Raw genomic sequence first — 8497 nt, 5'->3', positions numbered from 1 at the left:
CTCCAGCAACATTGGCCTTTTTGTTTTTCCTTCAACACTGAAGGTGTACCAGTCCCTCAAGGTCTTCATACTTGTTGCTTTCTCTGCCTAGAAAGTTCTTCCCTCAGCTATAGCTTGCTCCATCAGTCCCATAATCTTACGTCTTTGGTCAACTTTTCTTCTTTTAGTGAGGTCTTTCTGACAACCCTACTTAAAATTGCACCCCTCCAGCACTTTCTATCCCCCTTCTCTGTTATTTATCTTTATAGTACTTAACCACCTTTTTTTTTTTTTTTTTTATTTCTTTATTTTAATTTCAGGAATAGAATTTAGTGATTCATCACTTACATATAACACCCAGTGCTTATCCCAAGTCTCCTCCTTAATGCCCCTTGCCCTTTAGCCCATCCGCCCACTCAAAACCCCACCAGCAGCCCTCAGTTTGTTATATGTATTTAAGAGTCTCTTAGGGTTTTTCTCCCTCCTTGTTTTATTTTTGCTTCCCTTCCCTATGTTCATCTGTTTTGTATCTTAAATTCCATATTTGAGTGAAATCATCTCGTATTTGACTTTCTCTGACTTGTTTCCTTTAATGTACTACACTCTAGTTCTGTCCACGTTGTTGCAAATGGCAAGATTTCATTCTTTTTGATTGCCAAGTAATATTCCATTCCATATATATTATCTGAGTAATATCTTCTTTATCCATTCATCTATTGATGGACATTTGGGCTCTTTCCATACTTAGGCTATTGTTGATAGTGCTGCTGTAAACATTGGGGTGCATGTGCCCCTTTGAATCAGCACTCCTGTATCCTTTGGATAAATACCTAGTAGTACAATTGCTGGGTCATAGGGTAGTTGTATTTTTAATTTTTTGAGGGACCTCCATACTGTTTTCCAGAGTGGCTCCACCAGTTTGCATTCCCACCAGCAGTGCAAAAGGGTTCCTCTTTCTCCACATCCTTGCCAACATCCTTGTTGCCTGAGTTAATTTTACCCATTCTAACAGGTGTGAAGTGGTATCTCATTGTGGTTTTGATTTGTATTTCCCGAATGAGGAGTGATGTTGAGCATTTTTTCATGTGTCTGTTAGCCATCTGGATGTCTTTGGAGGTGTCTATTCATGTCTTTTGCCCATTTCTTTACTGGATTATTTCTTTTTTGGGTGTTGAGTTTGATAAGTTCTTTATAGATAGATATAACATAGATACATCTATATTATATTACAAATATCTTCTCCCATGCTGTTGGTTGCCTTTTAGTTTTACTCATTGTTTCCTTCACTGTGCAGAAGCTTTTTATTTTGATGATGTCCCAATAGTTCACTTTTGCTTTTGTTTTCCTTATGTCAAGTAAAAAATTGCTGCACCCAAGATCAAAGAGGTTGTTGCCTGTTTTCTCCTCCAGGATTATGATGTCTTACATCCTGTGTTACATTTAGGTCTTTCATCCATTTTGAGTTTATTTTTGTGTATGGTTTAAGAGAGTGGTTCAAGTTCATTCTTCATGTCTCTGTCCAGTTTTCCCAACACCATTCGCTGAAGAGACTGTCTTTTTTCCATTGGATATTCTTTCCTGCTTGGTCAAAGATTAGTTGGCCATACGTTTGTGGGTCCATTTCTGGGTTCTCTTTTCTGTTCCATTGATCTATGTGTCTGTTCTTGTGCTAGTACCATACTGTCTTGATGATGACAACTTTATAATACAGCTTGAAGTCTGGAATTGTGATGCCTCCAGCTTTGGTTTTCTTTTTCAGGATTTCTTTGGCTATTCGGGGTCTTTTCTGGTTTCACAAATTTTAGGATTGTTTGTTCTAGCTCTGTGAAAAATGCTGGTGTTGTTTTGATAGGAATTGTATTGAATATGTAGATTGCTTTGGGTGGTATCGGCATTTTAACAATAGTTGTTCCTCTAATCCATGAGGATGGAATGTTTATTTCCATTTTTTTAGTGTGTCTTCTTCAATTTTTTTCATAAACTTTCAATAGTTTTCAGTGTATAGACTTCTCACCTTTCTGGTTTGGTTTATTCCTAGGTATTTTATGGTTTTCAATGAAATTGTAAATGGGATCGATTCCTTGATTTCTCTTCCTGCTGCTTTATTATTGGTATATAGAAATGCAACCAATTTCTGTACATTGATTTTATATCCTGCAACTTTGCTGAATGTATCAGTTCTAGCAGCTTTTTAGGGGAGTCTTTTTGGTTTTCCACAGAGTATCGCGTTGTCTGCAAAGAGTGAAAATTTGACCTCCTCCTGGCTGATTTGGATGCCTTTTATTTCTTTGCGTTGTCTGATTGCTCAGGCTAGGACTTCCAATTCTATGTTGGATAACAGTGGTGAGAGTGTACATCCTTGTCGTGTTACTGACCTTAGGGGGAAAGCTCTCAGTTTTTCCCCATTGAGGATGATATTAGCAGTGGGTCTTTAATATATGGCCTGTATGATCTTGAGGTATGATCCTTCTATCCCTACTTTCTTGAGGGTTTTTATCAAGAAAGGATGCTGTATTTTGTCAAATGCTTTCTCTGCATCTATTGAGAGGATCATGTGATTCTTGTCCTTTCTTTTATTAATGTGATGTATCACATTGATTGGTTTGCAGATATTGAATCAGCCCTGTATCCCAGGAATAAATCCCACTTGATCGTGGTGAATAATTCTTTTAATGTATTGTTGGATCTGGTTTGCTAGTGCCTTATTGAGATTTTTGCATCCATGTTCATCGGGAAATTGGTCTGTAATTCTCCTTTTTATTGGAGTCTTTGTCTGATTTGGACTCAAGGTAATGCTAGCCTTGTAGAATGACTTTGGAAGTTTTCCTTCCATTTCTATTTTTTGGAATAGCTTCAAAAGAATAGGTGTTAATCCTTCTTTAAGTGTTTGGTACAATTCCCCTGGAAAGCCATCTGGCCCTGGACTCTTGTTTGTTAGGAGATTTTTGATTGGTGATTCAATTTCTTTACTAGTTATGGGTTTGTTCCAAATTCTGTTTCTTCCTGTTTTAGTTTTGGTAGTTTATGTTTCTAGGAATTTGTCCATTTCTACCAGATTGCCCAATTTGTTGGCATATAATTGTTCATAATATTCTCTTATTATTTGTATTTCTGTGGTGTTGGTTGTGATCTCTCCTCTTTCATTCATCATTTTATTTATTTGGGTCCTTTCCATTTTCTTTTTGATCAATCTGGCTAGGGGTTTATCAATTTTGTTAATTCTTTCAAAGAATCAGCTCCTGGTTTCATTGATCTGCTCTACTGTTTGTTTGTTTGTTTGTTTTTGCTTATTTGTTTTTTGTTTTTTTTTTATTTCAATAGCATTGATTTCTGTTCTAATCTTTATTATTTCCCTTATTTGCTAGTTTTGGGCCTTATTTGCTGTTCTTTTTCCAGCTCTTCTAGGTGTAAGGTTAGGTTGTATATTTGTGACCTTTCTTCTTTCTTTAGGAAGGTCTGGATTGCTACATACTCCTCTCTTCTGACTGCTTTGCTGCATCCCAGAGGTTTTTGGTTGTTGTGTTTTTCTTTTTTTTTTTCCCCTAAGTTTTTTTAATTTATATCCAAGTTAGTTAGCATATATTCCAACAATGATTTCAGGACTAGATTCCTTAATGCCCCTTACCCATTTCGCCTATCCCCCCTCCCACAACCTCTCCAGTAACTCTCTGTTCTGCATATTTAAAAATCTCTTATGTTTTGTCCCCCTCCCAGTTTCTATATTATTTTTGCTTCCCTTTCCTTATGTTCATCTGTTTTATATTTTAAAGTCCTCATATGAGTGAAGTCATATGATATTTGTCTTTCTTTGACTAATTTTGCTTAGCATAACACCCTCTGGTTCCACCCACGTAGTTGCAAGATTTCATTCTTTTTGATTGCCGAGTAATACTCCATTGTATATGTATACCACATCTTCTTTACCCATTCATCCATTGATGGATATTTGGGCTCTTTTCATACTTTGGCTATTGTTGATAGTGCTGCTATAAACACTGGGGTGCATGTGTGCCTCTGAAACAGCATACCTGTATCCTTAGATATATATTTAGTAGTGCAATTGCTGGGTTGTAGGGTAGTTGTATTTTTAACTTTTTGAAGAACCTCCATACTGTTTTCTAGAGTGGCTGCACCAGTCTGCATTCAGTGCAAAAGGGTTCCTCTTTCTCCACATCCTTGCCAACATCTGTTGTTGCCTGAGTTGTTAATGTTAGCCATTCTGACAGGTGTGCAGTGGTATCTCATTGTGGTTTTGATTTGTATTTCCCTGATGATGAGTGATGTTGAGCATTTTTTCACGTGTCGGTTGGCCGTCTGGATGTCTCCCTTGGAGAAGTGTATATTCATGTCTTTTGCCCATTTCTTCACTGGATTATTTTTTGGGTGTTGAGTTTGATAAGTTCTTTATAGATTTTGGATACTAACCCTTCATCTGGTATGTTGTTTGCAAATATCTTCTCCCATTCTGTCAGTTGCCTCTTAGTTTTGATCGTGTTTTTATTTTCATTGGTTTCCATGTACTTTTTAATTTCCTCTTTAATTTCTTGGTTCACCCATTCATTCTTTAGTAGGATGTTCTTTAATCTCCAAGTATTCATGGTCTTTCCAAACTTTTCTTGTGGTTGGTTTCTTGAGTCATAGCGTTGTGGTCTGAAAATATGCAAGGTATGATCTTGATCTTTTTGTACCTGTCGAAGACTGATTTGTGACCCAGTATGTGATCTGTTCTGAAGAATGTTCCATGTACACTCAAGAAGAATGTGTATTCTGCTGCTTTAGGATGAAATGTTCTGAATATATCTGTTAAGTCCATATGGTCCAGTGTGTCATTCAGAACTATTGTTTCCTTGTAGATATCTGCTTGGATGATCTGTCCATCTGTCCCCTACTGTTATGGTATTATTATCAATGAGTTTCTTTATGTTTGTGGTTAATTGATTTATATATTTGGGTTCTTCCACGTTGGGAGCATACATATTTACAATTGTTAGATCTTCTTGGGGGATAGACCCCTTAATTACAATATAATGCCCTTATTCATCTCTTGTCATAGTCTTTATTTTAAAATCTAGTTTGTCTGATATAAGTATGGCTACTTCAGCTTTCTTTTGACCACCAATAGCATGATAGATGGTTCTCCCTCCCCTTACTTTCAATCTGCTGGTGTCTTTGTGTCTAAAATGAATCTCTTGTAAGCAGCATGTAGATGGGTCTTGTTTTCTTATCCATTCTGATATCCTATATCTTTTGATTGAAGTGTTTAGTCTGTTGACATTTAGAGTGAGTACTCATCCTTAGTCTTTGTTGGTTTTGGTCTTTTTTGTTTTGTTTTGTCTTCTCCACTCAAAGGGTTCCCCTTAAAATTTCTTGCAGGGATGGTTAATTTTCGTTTGTCTGGAAAATGGTTTATCTCTCCTTCTATTTTGAATGGCAGCCTTGCTGGATAAAGAATTCTTGGCTGCATATTTTTCTGATTCAGCACATTGAAAATATCCTGCCACTCCTTTCTGGCCTGCCAAGTTTCTGTGGATAGGTCTGCTGCAAACCTGATCTGTCTTCCCTTATAGGTTAAGGACTTTTTACCCTTGTTGCTTTCATAATTCTTTCATCATCTGTGTATTTTGTGAATTTGACTACAGTATGCCTTGGTGATGGTTGGTTTTCATTGAATCTACTGAGAGTTCTCTGTGCTTGGATTTTGATGTCTGTGTCCTTCCCCAGACTAGGAAAGTTTTCTGCTGTAATTTGCTCACATAAACCTTCTGCCCCTTTTTCTCTCTCTTCATCTTCTGGGACTCCTATGATTCCAATTTTATTCCTTTTTATAAGTCACTGAGTTCTCTAAGTCTTGCATTATGATGTTTTGCCTTTGTTTCCCTCCTTTTTTCTGCTTTATTATTAGCACTTACCACCTTCTAATCTAATAGTTTTATTTATGTTTGTTGTTTGACTCCTCCTGTTAGAGTACAAATTCCCTGAGCGGAAGGGATTTTTATCTTGTTTGATTCATTGCCATGTCATCTCCCAGTACTTAGAATAGGGTGGACACTCAGCATTTGCTGAATGAATGAATAAATTGATGCAGAGGTAAACCAAAGAGATAATCAAAGACTATAAATGTAAGACTTGGGCCAAAAGATAAAAAGAATTGGGATTATATGCGCTTAGGAAAAGAATATGTTTTCAGTTACTTACTAAGTAGAAAGTGCTGATAAAGACATTTTCATGGACAAAGACCCATAGAGGGTTGAAAATACACTAAAACATGGACATTTAAAATCAGAAATTTGACAGTGGAAGATAGAGTGGGACACAAGTAGAAAGATAAATTCCTCTCCTTGAATATATTTGAGTACAAGAATGATCTGTTCCCTCTAGGCTTGGGGAGTTAATTTTATAAATAGGAATCAAGTATGTTATACAGTAGCTTTGGGTATTTATTTATAAGTTTTTATTACTATTATAGGATGGAGTGGATCCTAGAGGGAAGACATTTAGCACTGTAGACCCAGCTGGTACTGCTTATTAGGAGACTTCTTTCCTTAGGGAGCTTTGGGCTCTTGGCTGAGGCTTCCCAAGATAGTCTCACAGTTTATAGAACCAAGAGACTAAAATCATGGCTCCTTGGGTCCTAACTTTTAAAGTCCTCTTCCTAGCTCAGTCTCTCCTGAGTCTCTTATTGACAGTATACAAGATCATTGTGTCCTGCTGATTTCCACAGATGAAGGCAGTGGGGGGGTTGTCAGGCCCCTGGATAGCATCCAATCAAGTCATGTATAGGGCCCCAAGGCAGGGTGACTGAGGGATCAAAGGTAGGCTCCTGTTAACAAAAGGCAGTGTGAGGAAGGGAACCTGTTCCTCAGTTTACCTAATCATCAGATGAGCCCTACCCTTGGGGCCTTTACTCTGTGGTTTGGAATTTCCCCAGACTCACATGTCTATGAGGGCAGCATCCTGGGAATATTGCCACAGGACTTCATGAAGATATGTGCCACTCTGACTACATGATTAGGAAGAATGAGCAGAGGACAGGAGAGCACCATGGTCAGTTCCTACTCTGAGACTATTTCCCCATTTGCTGGCCCTGTTCCTATATACCTGCTTTTTATTTGCCTGTAAGTCCTGCTCAGAGGTGTAGCCTGAAGGAACAGGAGTGTTGAGAAAAGTACATTTCAGGTTCCCCCTTTGGTGGTAGCTGTTGTACCTGGTATAAGGCTACTAAGTCTTCAAAAGCCTTTTAGCTATAGAAAAAAGAATTCCAGTTTCAGCAAGGAATAGAGAACAGCTCCTCCCCACCTGCTGGGGGATTTTAGAGAGAAACCAAGAGTATTAGGCTTTTCCATCTCAGAGCACAAGGGAAGCTGGTAACTGTGATTCCTGTGGCATCTGCTCTGCCATGGAGCATCCTTCCTCAGGGAGGCTTACTCCATCTACCCTGCTAGAATTCTGTTTCCTTCCTTTTCCTCACGGCCCCTCCTAGATTTTGGGAAGCTGGTTTCCTTTTATGGCTAGAGCAGGGATTGAAATCTCAGAAGCCTTTAAGAACCAGTCATTATATAATATCAAAGAATAAAGTGGACCAGGTGGGAACTGTGGCAAACTGAAGAATCAGTGCCCTATCCCACGGGACAGCAGCTACTCAGCTCCAGCTCATGTGGGATGGAGGCCCCAAATTACCAGATGCATGTTAAATATTGGCAATTAATTTTAAAAATTATAAACGTTGTACCATCTAAACTCACGCAGGTAAGATCCATTTCGGAGGACACCAGTGTTCAATCTCACCAGAAGTTCTTGACATGGTCCTGCACGTTGGTCAAGTTCACTGAATAGGATAGTGCCATGTGATAGATGCTCACCTGGACTGAAGAGCTCCAGTTCACATCTGCTGAGGAAGGGGTGGTGCAGAATGATTAGAGGTGGGGCCTCATTTCTCAGGTAGGAAAGGAAATGAGTTACTGTTGGTAATTCTGGGCTTCTTATGGGTGTCAACCTCGTGCCATATCACACTCCCTCACTCCCTTACCCACCTGCCCACTTATTCACCAGGTTTCTTGTAGAATATAAAGAGCAGTAGCCAAAGGATAAGCAACATAGCAGTGAGTGCTGCCCACCAGGTGAGAAGGAATGTGATAAGCAGGCAGAGCAGAAAGCCCAGGAGGGTGAGCCAGGGGCTGTACTTGTGAAAAGAAGGGCACTAGACTGCAGGGGAGAGTAAATGCAGCCAATCCTTTGTCCTAGCCTCAGTACCACCCACTCTTGCACCCCAAGGATGCTCCTGTCTCTCAGGTCCTCCCAGCCCTGTTAGTATAACTGCATACTAATACGTGCCCATACTATCCAGGCACCCAGGCTCCCAGTTAAGGGAGGCATGAAAACTACCAAAGTTGACAAGGGGATAGGAGCAAAGGAAAAAGTTGGAGATGATAGGGTGGTGTTCACATCAGCTTTGGAAGAGATGCAAGGTCAGGAGGTTGGTCTCCAAATGAGTCATGGGATTGAAGTCTAGAGAGACAAG

This window comes from Panthera pardus, unplaced genomic scaffold, assembly GCF_024362965.1.
Source record: "Panthera pardus isolate Hobbes unplaced genomic scaffold, ASM2436296v1 HiC_scaffold_24, whole genome shotgun sequence".
Taxonomy (NCBI): Eukaryota; Metazoa; Chordata; class Mammalia; order Carnivora; family Felidae; genus Panthera; species Panthera pardus.
The sequence above is the reverse complement of the archived record's forward strand: the minus strand, read 5'-3'. Positions refer to the sequence as shown.